General features: G+C 46.3%; 1 long non-coding RNA gene across 1 annotated transcript; it reads right to left on the bottom strand.

The window, feature by feature from the left end:
- Window positions 1–2,329: 2,329 nt before the first annotated feature.
- LOC144098320 (uncharacterized) lies at window positions 2,330–10,263 on the bottom strand. Its single transcript, XR_013307171.1, has 3 exons — window positions 10,142–10,263; window positions 6,094–6,178; window positions 2,330–2,379 (listed from the first exon to the last, which is right to left on the bottom strand). It is a non-coding gene; the product is annotated as an uncharacterized LOC144098320 (long non-coding RNA).
- Window positions 10,264–18,322: the final 8,059 nt, after the last annotated feature.

Below are 18,322 nucleotides of genomic sequence, written 5' to 3'. Positions count from 1 at the left end.
TACCGTTTGTATCTCACAGTTCAATTGAATGATTGAAGATTCGCCAAAATTTGCGGGGATTGTTTACGAACATGTGTGACAAAGAATGCTGCAGGAAAAGAGCATCGGAAAATGATTTTTTTCTGTTAGGAAGCTTTGTGATGCGTGCGTTGTACTACAGCGCTTTTGTATACGTTGTAATGGTGCGTAAAGGAATCTACTTTTCCTTTCGTTAATTTTAGAAATGAAAATGCTCCGGTTGGTTTGTGTGGCTCGGATATAAAAATTTGTTAAAATACTTCGAGAAATGTGTAATGTTCCTCAGTGCTGGCCTGAAAGTCATCTCTGTTGCTATCACGGATTTGCTTCACTTCCTTATCAGCTTTATTAGCTTGAATGTCGAAGCTAAATGAAAGCAACAAACGGTCCCTTAAGCCGGCTCAAGTAGGTAAAGTTTGAAACCAGATCGGGATCGGAAGTTAATAATAAATTTGCGTTGGCAGCCAAGAAGAGGGAAAACATTGAACAGAGTTTCAAGAATCCACTGTCCTGCAACACAGATAATGTTTTTTGAAATCACTTTCGGAGACAAAGTGAGGTCAGGAAAGTTAAAGTTGCCTTGGAATAATATCGGTGCTGTTGGACGTCAGATAACATAGTTAAACACATTATGTCGCTCGGATGTGAAGTTAAAAGCGTAATTGGGAGGTCGATAGCATAAAATGGTTTCAATGTATGGTTTTAGACTCAGCTGACGTGACACCGCCTGGTCGCAAGTTGCGATCGCATTGGTGAACTGTAAACCGGGACGAATCATCAAATACCTCACTGCTATGTAAGGTACGTTAGAGTCAAGCCAAAATTCTGTGAATGTGATGCTATCTTCACAATTGTCGACAGCGGAGTTAAATAATTTGCATGTGTTACGAATGCTTCTTGCGCCACCTAGCAGAATGGCTTTGCGTGAAGGCGGTAAGGCAGCGCACTTCCCTTCGTGTCATACTGTGGATTCCGTGTTTTTTCGCTTATCGAATTATTCGTTGCGTGCAGGGGAAGGCGGCAGCTCTGTGCACTTTTGCAGGGGGTTGAGCTCGCAGTTCCTTTGCTATTAGTTTTAGAATTAAAGATGTAGAACGCGTAATTAACGACCAGCATGTAATGCCGAAAGGGTAACCTTGGGGACTAAGGTAGGCTTCTCACGAATTATGATGTTAGTTTCTTGCGTGCTAAACGCGCGACTTGGCAAATGCCAAGGTCCGGTCGTTAATGCGTGTAAACATTGCCAATTAAGCGTTGGTTCCTACAGGATAGTCCTTTGTTTCGGACTTTGAACTGCCGGAGCGAGTTCTGGGTGGGCCGGGGTTGGTTTCAGTGTTTCGAAAGCAGAGCGAATGTCATATCAACATATTCACCGAAAGTCACGAGTAGCAGTTGAGGACATAGGAGCAGTAGCAGAAGCCAATTCTACGATTTTTTGACGTAAAGTGAACTATTTCTCCTGACCTGTGGATCATACAGCTGAATAATGAGTCTACCATGCGTAGGTGCACTCAGTCTTTCTTGTAGCCTCTCGAAGTATTAACGCGATAGCGTCAAAGGCCCCATTGTCCAGAAAATTTACTGCCGGCGCTGTCGGAGTCGGTGTTGTGAGCGAAGATTCACGAGCATGACTCCGGCAGGTGATGCCCCGACAGCGACCCAGGAGGCAGGTGGGCCACCTAGGTCACGTGACCTTGCACTGTCATCACAGACTGGCCACCTGAAGCAGACTGTGAGAAAACTGCCCACCGTGGCTGCTGGCAGTTAAATTGATTGGTCGCTCGAAAGGATCAACTTGGGCCGCACACGAGGCCCGCCGCTTGGAACTCCTTCCATCGCAGGACACCGACGCATCGCTTAACAGCTGCACCACTGCGCCAGGAGGGGCATGAGGACTCCCAGGGATATATCAACGTAGAGAATCACCTTCTTCGTATATAGGAATTTACCCATTGGGCTATGGCGTCATATATTTGAAGCAGAGCTTAAAATGTTCCTCCAGGCGTCCCTCATAGCCTTATTTGCTTTGGGACGTTAAACCCCTTAAACCAAACGAAATGTTGCGTCAATCTTTTTTTTCAAATTCTGTTCTACCTGCAGTTTGACCCTTTTTTGACGAATGAACAGTCCCCCCGAGTAGGTAAGTGCTCACAGAACGCTTATATGTTGTTGAAGGAATTATGAGACGACTGATGCGTTCTTCACATTTAATAAATTACAACACAATTTACATTTACATCAAATTCACAAATATCGAAATACTAGTAGAAAACAAAATCGAAGCTGTCGTCGCCTCTTTCCACGGCGTAGCAGGACCCGACGAACTCGCGCAGGACGCCCATAAACTTCAGGTTCAGCCGTCTGCGTAGTTGAGAAAACAGTGAATGAGGGCGGTGAATCACCTGGCAGACACAGACAACAGTCGCTTAGGAATGGCGTTAAAAGCAGCAAATTGGTCTCGAGTGACCGCTGAGTTCTACGTGGTGTTATGCAAAAGGGAGACGTGGTGTTACACAAAAGGGAGACACTTCGGTATAGCTCCAGCCAGAGTAAGGCATGCACCCTCATAAATGATGGCTGCTCCTTCAGTGACACACTACCGTAATGCGACAACGGAACTGCATTCTCCAGTCACCGCCTCGGATGCAGCAGTTTGTGGCCACATGGAAAGATAGTTGAAGTTGATAGTTTATTTGTGATTCCAGAAGAAGTTGCATGAATATACAGCGAGAGGTCCCATCGTACAAGACCGCAGGTGGGACAATGCCATGAGAGAACCTTGGCTCCGTTGCATGCTGTCGTTATGTTCGACGGCACTCGCCGGGACCATTAAACAAACAGGTGGTGTGAGACGGAGCGATGGTTGCAACCGTGTTGGGCGTCGTTCAGAAAAACGAGCCAACTCTTCGAAAGGAGGACGCGACGCAGATAATTGTTTCGTGCCTTTCATAAATTCCTATTTCGGTATATCCCTGCAGCTGCCGACTGCCAGCATATGTTAAAGGGACACTGGGGACAACTCCACACAACTTCCGTTCTTAGAACAAAGCTGATTTTGTTGCTTTTTCTGGCTATGTTGATCTCTGCCCAAAAGCAAAAAAACATTTATTGCCGAGAAAATTTCGTCTAAAATATTTCGTGCCACGCGATTCAAAGCCGTGAGGTAAACACCGAAAAGGGCTCCGTGATGACCGTTAGGGAGTGAATAGCAGTGTTGCTTAGCCTCGGGGATCCGCGACGAGTAAATGGCACTTTACTTGCGAAAACGACTGGGTGGGGCGAAACCCATGTTTCATTTTTATACAAATCCTGCTTTCTTGGATGTTGGTTCTAATTCCAAGGCAACTTGCCAATTGGCAAATTGTAAGAATGTAAAACAATTAAATTGTAAGGGGCAAATTGTAATATACTTTTGTGAACATATCGATGGGAATGGTCTAACCTTCGAACGCTTAACAAAAGCTTGCTTTTAAAGTAAGTCGCGGCTTCGAACCGAGTAGTTCGGACAGCCATAGAAAAGCAGGAGGGAATATGGTTGGGCTTGTTCGTGCATCGTTACACAGGTACCATAGCACGCTAACTGCAGAGGGCAACTACAGCGCTTGTCATGTCCTCGCCTCCTCCTTTGTAGTTACCACGGTATGCTTTCTGCGTACAGAAAACCGATTTGCGTTGATAAATAGTTTCTTGTTGAACAAAAAAATACGCTTGCCCAGAAATTCTGGTTACGACTTTTCGAACTAATAAAATGTTCGTTTTCATGGAATAGAGCCTCTTTTCATAAGAGCGCGTTCATTTATTCATACTGGCAGCCATAAATTTGTCTTCAGTCCTTTTAACACTACTCGCCTGCTCCCAACGGCTGGCGTATTAAGGGCCGCTCATATCTAAAGATGAAATTGTACTTTCAAGCAATGCATGAGAGTTTCGCCGCTTGATTGATTGATTGATTGAATGCGCCAGTGAAACAGAAGCGACAGTTTCAAAAGACTGAAGTGTCGATTTTTTTTTCGATCATTGCACGTATCAGCAGCTCAGAGGTATTAAAGGGACCTACCACAGCTAACCAGCAAGCTTATTCAGGTATGATGTGGTAGCCACCGCAGAATACAGCGCACTGTGAGCAAAGCGCGATTTGAAAACTGCGGGAAACGAATTCGGCTACCGGCCTTCAAGTCGAGTTGCGTGGCCAGACCTACTCTCGCGCATCCTACAAGGCAAAACAAAAAAGAACTTTTTAAGGTACAGGTGACCCCTTGAGCTTGTTCCTTTGCAGCTTTTAGTTTGTTTTCAATTTCATCTCTCTACTACAAATATATTTGTACGACTGAGCCGAATGAACTCAACTTAAACGTCGACGCTAACCGGGAGTTCTTCCTTTTAGTCTATGTAGACTTTTCTTGAAGCAGGCCTGAACGATACGGCCGTGAGGCCTGCGCAGGTGGAATGTTTAGGTGATTATTTTTAACCAAGTTTTTTGTTTTTTTTACGGGCGCAATACTATTGGCAGAAGCGGAGAGGTTCAAGATAGCAGGCAAATCGAGCATTTAGATGGAACTGTGCGCGCAAAATAAACCCATACCTCAACCAAATCACGAGATGGGCCGGAAATAGTTTTATCACTCTTTGCACTAGAGAGACGCGCTTAAAACCAAGAAAACAAACAAACGAAGCAAACGTTTCTTGGGCGTGTGGCAGACCGAAGCCTTCCCTCTTGCTTCACAGGGAACAAATCGTCAACCTAAAGACGGCGGAGACGCTCTGAGCGGTGAGCCACGACGCCAACGAAACACTGCTGTTTCAGCAATACGTTGAGAGGCTGACAAAGTGTTCAGCGTGGCTTCACGGCGGGCGAAAATGCATCGGCGAGGATGACTTCGCAAAGCGGGAGACAATGCTGGCAGCATTTGCTGCCTCCTCCACTTCGATATAGCGTTGAACGCAGAAGAAACCCCATGTTGCTTGCGTCTGTGAGACCACTGTGAGACGCTTGTGTCCAGTCGAGAGCACCTAACGAAGAACATAACTAGACAGGTGAGCGTGTCTCCTAATTCTACTGGGCGTGGTTTTTTTCCTTGACGGAGTCCCTTAGCTTGAAGCGGCCCCATCTTCCGGCGCATGTCGCGCGTCTATTTTGGTGTCGGGTCATTTTGCGCACCTAATGCCACGTTCGATATCTCGAGCCACAATGCCGATTTAGAAATTAAAAAAAACGGAGTTAGCCGAGAATGTTGAAAGCCCACTATTACGCGATGTAAAATTGTGCCCTGAAATCAACAGTTAGAAAGTTAAGCACTTTAAATGGCTAATGAATCCTCTTTTAACTACCTACTACCATGAACATAATACCTGCCATAACGTACGGTGCATTTGAAAACACCTCGCTGTTGTACCTTTATCGGCTTTGCAAAGAAAAATCTGCACGGATTAAAAAAAAAAGGAGAGACACCCGATTGCTCCCGACTGCCATGTGTAGGGAGACCGCTCGGACGTGGTGAGATGCAGTACTGTTTGCAAACTGAGAAGCAATAAAAAAAACGCCACAACAAAGGCCAGCCATAAATAAAAGGGCTGGTCGCCAGCGGCTGCCTCCGCCTGTATGCGTGTTTTAATGGAAAGTGCGAAACCTGAGGCGTTACGCATAATGCCAATCTCTACAGCGGATACTGCGACGGTTAGCAGGGCGGCTTTCGTAGTTACTATGCACTGCAATATCTTTTCAATTCTTCGGGCGCATGTTCTCCCTACAGCACTGTTGCACGACGACCTAACTGAATGCATGTTAAATAACAGCAGGGACCCAGTTTTGTAGCTGTAGCTTGCAACGAGTCTTCATAATGAAAATTTCATTCGTGACAGTACTGCTGAATTTCACATTTTAAGAACCCTGCTTGAGGGACATCAGGGTTAGCTTCATTCTGCTGTGTTGTAGAAAAATAGCAGCCCAAAATGTTTACCCGGCACACAATAATCTGATTCGTTGCACAACGAAGGCCACCAATATTCTGGTTGATTCCCCGTCTCTATTGCACCATGAAAACATGCAATTCTTACAATAAAAAGAGAGTAGCAAACCGGTTATTATTCAGGTTAACCTCCATTCCTTTCCTCCTCCTCTCTTGATGTTGCGTTGTAAGCTGAACAAATTACAGAGAGCCACCTGCAACAAACACAAACAAAAAACAGCCATACAAATCTGAAGTCAAAGACACCTAAAACAATTGGTTGGGAAGTTTCTCTGGGAGCCAGAAATTGTGTGATGTGATCGACTTGCGAGTTACATCTGACTGTCCAGCTCACGTGCACATGTCTGAAGTTTAAGACATCTGCGCACGCACTGTAAAGAGCGCAGGTGCGCTTGCACCTTACCGGGATAAAGAAACGTGAAGCCGACAGCGCTACGCTGACATAGGATGCATGCGCCCCAGTTCCTGGAGCGCTTCAAATAAAACAGGCGCCGCGCGTTCGATCAGTCACAGTTGGGATACTCAACAGCGTGTTTCTCTTCGAATGCTTATTTCCACTCGCAGTGCAGAAGACTCCCTTCCACCCGCCTATCGCCGCCATCGCGTCTCAGCGCTCACTCTTTCTACACTCTACCGAAAGCGAAGACACGGTCGGGACTGCCAACAGGTGGTGTATGTCCTAATTGCGGCCCCTTTATTTCCGGCGCGGCTGTTTTTTTTTTGGCATGCAGATACAGCTACTGATTCGTTTCAATCATGCCTCATCTTTTCTAAAGTGGATGGCGAGGCGTTAGCGATGATGGACGCAATAAGAGAAGCCAGCAGAAATAAGTAGGCATTTTTGTTCCCGTCGGTAAACCAGCGGAAACCTCACAATAGTCTAGCGGGCACCGTGCAATCTTCACCACCATACCAACAACGTCCACTGCAGAACAAAGGCCTCTCCCACGCTGTCCTGCGCCAGCCGCCCATTCTGAGTAACTTCCAACTTCCTAATCTGATCTCTTCCAATGGCTCTGCCTTCGAATGGCTACGTTTGCCTCGTCTTCGAATCGACTCCGTCACCCTAAGGAATCATCAGACTTTTAGCTGTCCGTACTACATGCCCTATGCATGTCCACTTCCCTCGATCTCATCTAGGGCGACATTGACTCGCGTTTGCTCCCTAACCCACTGCTTCTTCTGCTTCTTTTTGCTCCACAACTCCTTAACTCTGTGTGCTGTCCTGCTCAGCACTGTCCTCAGCCTTACTTCAAGGATTTTCGTTAGCCTCCAGGTTTCCGCAACATAGGTGAGCACTCGCAAAATACAGCAGTGCATAGGTTTTTCTTGGAGGATACTGGCAAGCTGAAATTCATGACCTGTGAGTACCTTCCAAATGCATCGCATCCATTATTTACAGCGAAAGCAGTAATCTTTGAACAAGGCACTTAGTAGAAGCAATTTAAGGGGTACAAAGGCAGCCATTTAATGCGTTACAGTAACGTGTTAGGTGGACACCACCGCGGCGTACCTAAAAATGCGACTAAGGTGTGCTCTGACCTAGAGAGCCAGTTATACGCCATTCCTTTGCTAAAAACCACTGAGGTCTAAGCCCTTCATTGGTGGACGGACATCACCGCCACCACCTCACAGCCCGATTGAACTATCCAATGACCCAGGGACCATTGATGCGCCTTTCCTTTCCTCAAAGCAAGCTTGAGGTTTAGACTGCGAAAAAAACAACAACGCTGGAACTAGTGCAAGCGTGCCATGGCGTGCGTGAAGTGAGCCGGGAAAACGATCGAAGCGAACGCCGTAAAGCAGTTGCTAGTCAGGCGTACCCTTTCACCTAACTACACCAACGCACTACAAAAAAGCCAACCACTCACGAGACATTTAAGGTATGTGGCGAAGTCTGAACCACAGGCGTGCAAAACACTTAAAATTTTAAAAACATTCTTGAAACGCGGTGAACCCATGCTACCATGATGGCTGTGGCTCCGTTGAAAACTTGTGGACGTCCGAAGTGCTGCTCATACACTTCTCGTCAAATGCAATATCCTTTGTCTTTCTTTTCCAATTTTTTTCTCTGTCACACATTTTTCAGTCTGCAGAGTAACTCGCGCAGTGTGTTTTCGATACGCGAGAACGGTTTTCTTACAGAAGTCTCTGAAATCACGCAAATCGCCACCGAATTCCGTCGTTTGAAAGCTGCTGAAAATCCGCGCTAACGAACTACGTGACGAAATGCGGGACATTAATTAGGTGCGATGCCGACACCTCTGTCCAGCACCTAAAGTACCACAGTACATTTACGGAGAGCTCAATGCTTAAATACGAGTTAACGCAGGAAATTTGGACCTTTTTGCGTTGTTTTGAATGACATGGGGGAAAGTCGTGCTTCTGCATTTCGTCTGTGCGCATCGCCGATCGGGTCAGCAGTGCCGTCTGACAGGCCCGTTTTAGCGTCGCACTGGCGCCTTAACCGTCAGCCGTCTACTCACGGCGAATGCAAAAAAAAAGCAAGGCCATAAGTTGTCATAAGCTTAGCAGCTCCTTTATCTCACGTTATCTGGGGCAAAATACCTCGCGTCCTTAAATATATACAAACGTGGCAGAGAAGAAAGCGGACATAAATCATAAGTGCATGCCATATGGCAAAAATGCCTTTTCTCTTCTACATAAAAACAAGCGCAGAGTAATAAAAAAGGAGGAATCCCCTAAACGCATTTGAAAGGAGCGCCAGGCCTTTATTAATTCCGAGAGCAGAGGAGCGCGAAAATACCGATAGATTTCCCACAGCACGCACTGTTTGGCTCACCAACTTGCCAACGTGAGAAGTGCTTGATTCAAAGTTTGAGGGCCCCGGAGATCATTTATTAGAGACTCCGGTAAACTAAAAACAGACTTCCTCATTTTCATTACTGTTTTGCTTGGCCCGCAGTTGACCCTATAGTGCTGGAATGTTCGACCCCTTCCTGGTGGAGCTTCCATGACCTGCCTCACTAATCCAAATTATTCGCGCGCGTCAAGTGCGCTCTGTGGGAGATGTGAAGCTTCACTGGGAATAATGAAGAAGCTGAGGACCGCGAGGACTCAATTCCCAATTTATATCGCTCTTTTGTTCTCACTTTGGCCGTCTATTGCGTCGCAAAGAGCAGCCGCACCGCGCTCAAACCGAGGTATCTACCTTAGCGTACACAATTGATTCGCGCGCTTGGGTGCCCTTTGAGCGAGTTCTAAGGCTTCTCGAGACAAAATGGCCTTGCAACGAGAAACGTATAAAGCCCTTGAAAGTTTCCAACGGTGTTTGCTCAGTGCGCGATATCGGTGAAAAACGGGAATAAGCGCGGATTCTCAGTTGCTTGGAAACGGCCAAATTCAGGGGCGATTTGCGTGAGTTCTTTGGCTTCTGTAAGACAACCGCTCCCGCGTGTCGAAAGCACGCTGCGAGAGTTGTTCTGCACATTGAAAAATATGTGACAGGGAAAGAGAGGGCGAATAGAAGTCGAAGCAGATTGCAGTTGGTCAGAACTTGGCGAGCAGAGCTTCGGACGTCCTGCAGTAAGAACTTCGCCACATAAATGTTTCTTGAGTGATTGGCTTCAGTGTAATCCATTACTGTAGTTAGGTGAACGGGTACGCCTGACTCAAAACTTCGACTGCTGCTGCAGAAAACCGAGTATCATGGAGCGTATAGGCGCCAACACTAGCATATCTAAGACGCCCAACCAAGCTGTCGCGTGTGAAACGGCAAAATGGGCCTGCCACTCCAGACCTCTCGGCCGCAAATGTCCAATCAGCTTTCACTAATTAATGCGTTAAGCAGGTAAGCTTAGATCAAATAACTTTTTGTCTCCAAGTTTCATCTCATAATCCGGACCTGCAGTCACTGGTCCACAGTTGCACTGTCCGTATAACTGTGCCCAAAGTATCCACATTGTTCCAGCTGACACAGTGATATACGGCGTAATTAGTTGCCGGTGGGTCCAAAACACTTTGCATGTAAGACGCGCTCGCTCTAATTGCGTCATTGTTCAACCAGGCTTATCTGCACGGACACAACAGCTGCGTATAATTAATGCTAACGCTAGTTCCTCGTGGCGTGTTTTGCCCGTGACGCTGCGGAAAACAGCAGTCAGAAGCAGTGCCCAGGTGCTTTTGAGACTACTTACCGAACCAGCTGGCAAAGGCAGCAGTACTGTATACTTCGGTCGGACGCCCTCCGAGCGACAGCAGCTCGGCTCACGTGACGATGCGTGGAGCGCATGCTGATGTCTTGCTCCTCAGCAGATGCGGTGCGAAGGCTGCGTCGTTGGCTGCACCCGAAAACAGGAGTGCAACAAAATTCAGGTAAACGGAAAGCCACAATGAATTTCTGTTCGTAAACGCCAAGAAAAAAACATACATGCATCAAAAGTGGGTGAGCAGACAGACAGATAAAAGCGGGCGTGCCCATGGAATTTGGGATCTTTAAACACTGCTGATCGATCGGATGAAGTGTATGAACAAGGAAAAGCAAGTTCTGATCGATAATTATTGACTTTAGTGCACCTCTAACACGCCTTATTGTGTTATTCCATGTGCTCTCACAATAACAACTGTATATTTATAATAAAGTATAGAGCTGAGCCTTCAAAGCTCAAATACTTTTGCTGGAAGTGCAAATTATTAAGCAAATTAAAACTGCTGTCACTATCAACAGAAACTATAAAAAGCAAGGAATAAATACAATGGCGTATACACAACAGATGGATTTGATGACTTTGGGTCGCGAGCAAAAAGAATGAGCACAATGGGGTCACCAGAACGGCGAAAATCACCACGCGGCTGGCGAGGCGCGGCGCCGTGCGTTACGAACGCACCTGGCACTTTCGTTATCAGCGTGTTCGTAACCACAGCGACGAGCGTTGCTATGGGACCAAGTGGAGGAATAAAGATGAATATCTGCTTGCTCTCAATTACATCGTCGCTTTGTCGTCCGCCTGTGCTGAGCGTGGCACTTTCGCAGCCGGAGCGCACTGAAACCTCAGCCTAATGGCTTACTCACTGAGAGCAAGCGTCAGTTACAGAGAGATTAAAATCGCTCGAGCTAACACAGAATGCTCTGGGACAAGTTCAGTTGTCAGTGACGCCACGTCTAAAAAACGAAATGATGATCACAGCACAACTATGGTACATTAAACTAGTGGTCAGAAGGTAAGTCGATGATTACCGGGAAGAAAGCAGTCGTCCCGAATCGAATACGCAACCATGGCCACCGACACGTTTTTTTAGACTTAAGCGCTCTCCGGGAGGCATCTTGTTTCCTGAGATGCAGCGAGACAGCACTCTGAGGACTTTCCTTCAAGAAGGCACTCTGAATGAAACACAACAAACTCCGTCGATGATCGCTTTACTCTGTATCCTTGCCCTTCGCACGTAGGTATCATAAATAGTAATAAAGAACTACTGATCGAGACACCGTTTCGGGCCGCACGAGTAACTATATACTAGCGCGCGTTAGCACGCTGACTTGGTAGTCTCGCGCAAGCCGCTAGTTAGGCAGGAATATTCTGGATTTGGGAACCGTGAGCGCATGGCACTATTGTTCATGTTTCAAACTCGACAGCCTCGAATAATTTTTTTTTCCGCGTTAGTTCTTAGGGCTATGGCTCCGTTTGTGTAGCGTCATTGTCCTTGTCGTAAAACAGAATGAGCTGACGTCACGCATGCGTGATTTCAAGGCACCAAGCTGATGGGCCTGATCACTGATTGGTCTTAAAACAACAGATGACAGCTGCGGTCTCCGTCTCCCTCTGCAGCCCCTTCTTCCCTCTCTTTCACTGTATCTGGCGTTCCGAACGGCCGTCTTATAAAGGGATCATGCGCGACCGTGCGTGACCTGTAGACGAATTCCCACCCCATCCCCAACTCCACCTACACACGCATCGACTGGTGACTGCATCTGGCTACTCCCACCCTGTCGCAAAAGGCACCCCTTCCCAAAATTACTAAACCATTTCTGCATTTCCCCTCAAGCCCGCTGTCTGAGGAGTTAACGTCCCGTAGTTTGATTTTTTTTATTTGCATGTCTTACAGGTTTGGTCTCTCCTGTTCTTTGAAATCCGGGGTCGTAGCTGCCATCAGAAGCCCGTCGTCAGGCCTAACAGCAAGCTGCTAGCTTTTTCTCATCATGCAACACATGCTACACCCATGCCATTACGTTCTGAAAAAGGTTTCTAGTATCGTGACTCCCGTTCTAAGCACAATGCGTGAAATTGTAATTGTGCTTTGCTAATAAATCTGCTCGCATGTAACATGTCATCTTGGGCAGATTCTCGATATTCGTAATTGCGCCCAGAGCGGGGCGTACCCGTGTGTCCGTGACGTGTGCATCGGTGAGCACTAAAGTACGTAAACGCAGAATGAGATTACGAAAGTGCAAAAGAAACAAAAAATATGAAAATATATATACTGTCGCCAGCTACCTAGCACCGAGTGCAAAAAAACACCGACGCTCTAAAGACGTGCCTCAAGACAGCTGCTAAAGGTGCTGAATGCGACTCGAAAGACCCTGCAAGCCGGTCGCCATTGAAGTAAAGAGCTTAGCAGTAATTATATTGCATGAAGCAATCTTCGCTACGCTGTCACAAGTGCGTCCGCATTAAGCGATGAGACTTGGCGGCAGAGCGACGCGTTTCAGCAGCGTTGCTCAGTTGCGGCCGCTTCTGTGTTGTCACCTCGCGTTAAGAGAGAGTAGGCTTGCGGTAGCAACCCGTTCAGACGTCCGACAGCATGAAGCACAATGAAGGGATGCCCTATACAACAGCTTTTTCTGTTCCACAGCTCCTCCCAGGCTTTCACTTCACCATTTAGATCCATGGATATTGATTAAGCGGTGTCGGCAGCTTCGCGGAAACCGCTTTCACCTCACCGCCCAATGCCATGGCGCAGCACGTCGCGTCGAATTATCGCCATATGCGGCGATTCCGTACTTGTGAGATCACATCAGAGTCACGTAGAGACGAACTGGCGGAGAAACGGCTGGCTATTGGCTGCCCATCACAATCTCAACGCATCTGTCGAGTTGGAAAGCTTAACCTCAAAGTGTCGTTTTCAGCGGCGTAGCGCGTGCGGTGGAACGGTGTAGTGCGCGCGGGAGATCGGTCTCCACAACCGGGGCCTTACACGGCGAGTGTTGGCTGCGAACAAACCATGCTTAGCCCGGCAATCCGTTATACTTTTTAGGAATCGAGGTGCGTCAAATTTAACGCTATCCTTGGTTACGCTTGCAAGAGGCTGCATACTAAACACGACTGCGATACGCGTGAAACGCAACGTTCCGAACAAGTATAGTGTCTTATTGTCAAAAGCTTCAAATGCGAAAGTAAAATAGGGAGATATTCACTATATGAGGCCTCATCCTTTGCTTTGTAAACATTAATGATGAAGTGTGCCTGCATGCACCCTTCACAAAAACTTTATACAGCACGACACCTATCCACTGTTTACAGTGGCAGGTACATTATTTTTAAAAAAGCCTCTCAAGAATGCTACTTGCTTTTCAATGTTTGGAAATGCCTCAATCTCATTATTTCTGTCTGACATAAGCACATAGCACTTACCAAAAGCATATAGGCAGCTACACTGCTCGTGTGATGCATGTACGCACAAAAACGAGAGGTGAAACAAAATTTGTTATACACAGCCCTACAAGTCCTTTGCTGTAGAACAACTGCAATGCATTTACAGCAGCGGCAGGCAGCTCATTTCAATGCAGCGAGACTTCTCGCAAGAGGGAAAGGTTTAATGTCAGGAAGGTGAAGTCGGCTGGGAAAAAAGTATTCGCATATGCTACTAAACACTGGGGAAGGAGAGGGACATAGAGGCAGAGAGCAAAGATGGAAGGTGAAGAATATTACAATACCTTTAATTTGTTACTGCTCAAAGAAACTTCTCATGTGTGACAGCAGTGTTCGAGCAAAGTTCGGTTTTCATGGCCATGGTTTTGGTGAGCAAAAAACAGTTCAGGGATGAACAACAAGAAAAACCGTTCGGTATCACTGCGGTAACCCGCGGTTACTCGCCACTCTTCCATCAATTGCCCATTTGAGTTTTCAAACTTGGCCCCACGCTTCGTTTTCAAATTTCGCGCCACGCTTGGCTCCGGTAGCACTTCCGGTTTCTGAAATTGGGCGCCACGATTGGCTCCGCTCACTTCCGGTGTTTTCAAATTTGGCGCGAATTTTTTCTCCCTCCTCGCTCACTTTTTGGACATGTTTGACTCTAATTATTTAACTAAATAACGTACCTCAAACCCCCATTTCCCGTGCAAGACTTTTTGATACTCTGTTCGATGGTGCCATTCTTTTCCCCATAAACCCAATTCGTTTTTGAAATTTGTCGCCATGCTTGGCACCGCCCCCTTCTAAAGTTTTCAAATTTGGCGCCATTTTTGCTCCGGCCCGTCCCACTTTTTGGACGCATTTAGCTCTAATTAATTAACTAATTATCCTACCTCAGAACGTTGATTTCCCGCACTAGATTTTTTGATGCTCTATCTGGTGCTACCATTCTTTTTCACATAAACCCATTCTTTCGGACGTAATCGTGCGGACAAGCTCGTTATGACACAAAACCACAAACACAGCCATACAATGCTTTCGCAATAATAAAGGGCTAAGGGCATCTGTGAAAGACAGAAAGAAGCGTCCACCAGATCATCGAAAATCAAGGAAGGCAAAATGCAGTGGCGAACAATGATTGTCGTGCGTTCAAAGCATTACAGTGCAGAGAGTATCTCGAACTGCAGTTCAGATGAAAATAAGTAATGGGGCACATGTAAATACGGTATCACCGCATGCTGGTATATAAGGCAAAAATGAACACGAGGGCTTTTTGTCTCTGGGCTATCAGCCAACGTGTCCAAGTGCTCCCTTAAGACATGCGCTGCCCTAGGCAAGACAGTGTATAGCTCATTTATCTTTGCCTTTCTTCCCAGCAGGTAAAAAATATCACTGTGTCTGATGAGGTATTTATGATGGCATAAAGAATTCATTGCCAATTCTTGAAACTTACATGCATCCATAATGCTTTCCTTCATTCAAAATCCCAGCCAATAGAAGGGAATTTCTCCGTGTTCATCCATAATTGCTGTCACTCAGCCCATTTCAACAGTAATTTCTTTATTCATTTGTTTAATGATGCTTCAAATGGTCTGTGCTTTAGCACTGAAGTGCCGAGAACTGGGCAAGTAGAAGCGAAATAACATTAACACAATGCAAGAAGCAGAGACAGTAGACAGGGAATTTAGACAACACAAGCGCTGCAGTATTATGGGAAGGGTGGACCGTCACACCTTATAGATTTCCTCAGTCAATGCTTTAAGTGCACGAGATTATAGGGGTGAACTGCATCGGCACAAAAGAAATTGGAGTCCTTGGAGGTATAAAGAAAAAAAATTCAGATGCACAGTGGTGTGTGCTCGCGAATAGTAAACTGCTTTTTTAGCATAATTGAGGCAGTGCGAAACAAATTTCGAAGTGGCAAGTTGTAAAATTCATGAAATAAACAATTCCGCTCTGATATAATGGTGCGAATGGTTGCAATATGCATAAATTTTAGGCCCGCTGATAAATTTTCATCTTCTACTCCAATGCTGGCAATTTTATTTTCAAGGTAAAGCTGAAGTAGCAAAGCAAAACAAGTCAGGATTTCTTGTTTGTACACTCAGAACAAAACAGTTTTTTTTGTCGTACTACCAGATAACATCACTAGTGTTGTACGGCATGCGGCATCAGCAAAAGTGTTAACAAGGGACTTCGCTAGATGTGCAACTGTAGAAAAACGGTATGGAAAGCCTGTCTACATAACAGTAACGGAGAGTTTTTGGGTAGCAAGACAAGCTGCACGCCTGACAGGAGTGAGGTGTGTTTTTCTCCCACGGTGTACACTTTGTGGGAGGAAGGACTGCTAAAATTATTTTCATCCCTGTCTTTCATGCAGCTTAATCGCAGTTCATTATCAAGTGCAACATTACATAGTGACTAGTATGGATTGCACAAAAAGCCATTATTTTTTTAGACAGAGCTGCATTCTATAAACGTCCAAATGCAGAAGCCAACAGCCACTTTGGTTAAGCAGTAAAATGGCAACATATTCATTATCGATGGCCGAGTCATACTAAGAGTGTAGAGGGTAAGCAGGTTGTCTGAAATTTTTCCTAAAATCAACAAACAGCATCACCAACGTCTCTGAAGCAAAGTGCAGATGGCTGAGTCAGTGAAAGTGGGATCTAACACAGTGCCCCTGGGCGCACAGGCGGAGAGTAATCTTCTGTCACATACATGCAAGGTTGAAAGCCCAGGTAAAAAAAAAATATCCCATTTCTAATTTGATTACTGAGGTGGAAATCATACCCTTCCAGCAGGAAACCAATTAATTACAGCTGCAACATGTGTTTTGCAGCTTAGGTATTGATAAAGATATTATGTCTAACTGGATAACTTATACTTCCAGTTAGCTCCAGCTGAATTAATGTAGAATTTGTAGGTTTCCGTCAGGCGTATCCACTCTGACTAGAAAAGCTAGGAATGGTTAGCCTATAAAAACTCTGCCCAAGTCTTGCAATTTCATCAGGAATTTAATGACCATGAAACAATTGCCTGACTTTTCCCTCAAGAAAAATAGTTATTTGCTGTGGAACTACATGCAGCATGGTAGAGAAAAAGCTTAGGAGGGAGCGCGACGCCAAGCGGTCGGCCTTCGCAAGACAAGCGCTCGTGAAGCCGCTCCCTCCTCCGCTTTTAGCTCTCCCAGTCAGTCCTTGGTGTTTTGGTCTAGGTATGTTTTAGTGCGCGCGTCTGCGCGGCCCATGGCGCAGCCGTCTAGAGCAAGGAAGTTCATCTACAGTCAGTCTGCCGCGCTAGTCCGCGCATGCGCACGCCCAGCGGCACTAGATATCACCGCACGCTATCACGTGGCGTGGTCACGGGGGGGGGGGGGGGGGGACAGACTCTCTTTTAAATGCATTTTTACTCTTTACGACTAGACTTCAAGAGTCTCGCCAAATGCTCCCTCCTCAGTTTTTTTTCCTCAATGTCTCAAACGCTGCTCATTTCAGATGTGCCCTTATGAAGCCGCTTCTTTGCAATGTGCAATGAAAACAAGACTCGTATAAGCTTAGTTTTGGCATCACTTAAATACCTGTTAATCTGAGGCGGCCTAACGCCGTATAAATCAGCGATCCAATCACTCATTAACATGATTCGGGTACTTTGTGGCGGGGCTCAATTATGGCGGCAAAGTCGCAGTTCCCGGGTTCGAACCCGACCGCGGCGACTGCGTTTTTATGGAGGTAGAACGTTGAGACGCCCGTGTGCTGTGCGATGTCAGTGCACGTTAAAGATCCCCAGGTGGTCGAAATTATTCCGGAGCCCTCCACTGCGGCACCTCTCTCTTCCTTTTTTCACCCGCTCCTTTATCCCTTCTCTTAAGGCGCGGTTCAGGTGTCCAACGATATATCAGACAGATACTGCGCTATTTCCTTCCCCCAAAACTAATTATTATTATTATTATTATTATTATTATTATTATTATTATTATTATTATTATTATTAAATCACTCCCTCCTTTATCCCTTCCCCTACTGTGCGGTTCAGGTGTCTAACAGTATATGACAGATACTGCTCAATTTCCTTTCCCCCAAAACTAATTATTATAATTAATAATAATATTATTATTAAACAACCCGCCGCGGTGGCTCAGTGGTTAGGGCGCTCGGCTACCGATCCCGTGTTACTGGGTTTGAACCCGACCGCGGCTGCTGCGTTTCGATCGAGGGGAAACGCTAAGGCGTCCGTGTGCTATGCGATGTGAGTGCACATTAAAGATCCCCAGGTGGTCGAAATTATTCCGGAGCCCTCCACTTCGGCACCTCTCTCTTCCTTTATTCTTTCATTCCCTCCTTTATCCCTTCCCTTACGGTGCGGTTCAGGTGTCCAACGATATACGAGACAGATACTGCGCCATTTCCTTTCACCAAAAACCAATTACCTCCAAATTTTTGCTCATCACAATCATAAATATTTACCAGCTCGGCACCAAGAATAGCGCTGCTCAATACCTATTTTCGACGCCACGTCAATATCACGTCGACGCGAAAAGAGCGTCTGTAACTGACGGTGATTGACACACACGGTGACACTCACACATGTGAGAGCCAATCAGAGATGCAACATGGCACTGACAGGCGATTGTGAACATCGACATTCGGGCAAAAGGATACTTCTCTGAACTAGACCTGGTGGGACCTGCATGTCGTCCGCCTGAACCTTAACACGCGCCCTGACCGTAGGCGTTGAATTCAGGGTTCG

This window comes from Amblyomma americanum, chromosome 1, assembly GCF_052857255.1.
Source record: "Amblyomma americanum isolate KBUSLIRL-KWMA chromosome 1, ASM5285725v1, whole genome shotgun sequence".
Classification (NCBI taxonomy): Eukaryota; Metazoa; Arthropoda; class Arachnida; order Ixodida; family Ixodidae; genus Amblyomma; species Amblyomma americanum.
This window is presented reverse-complemented; position numbering and strand designations above follow the sequence as displayed.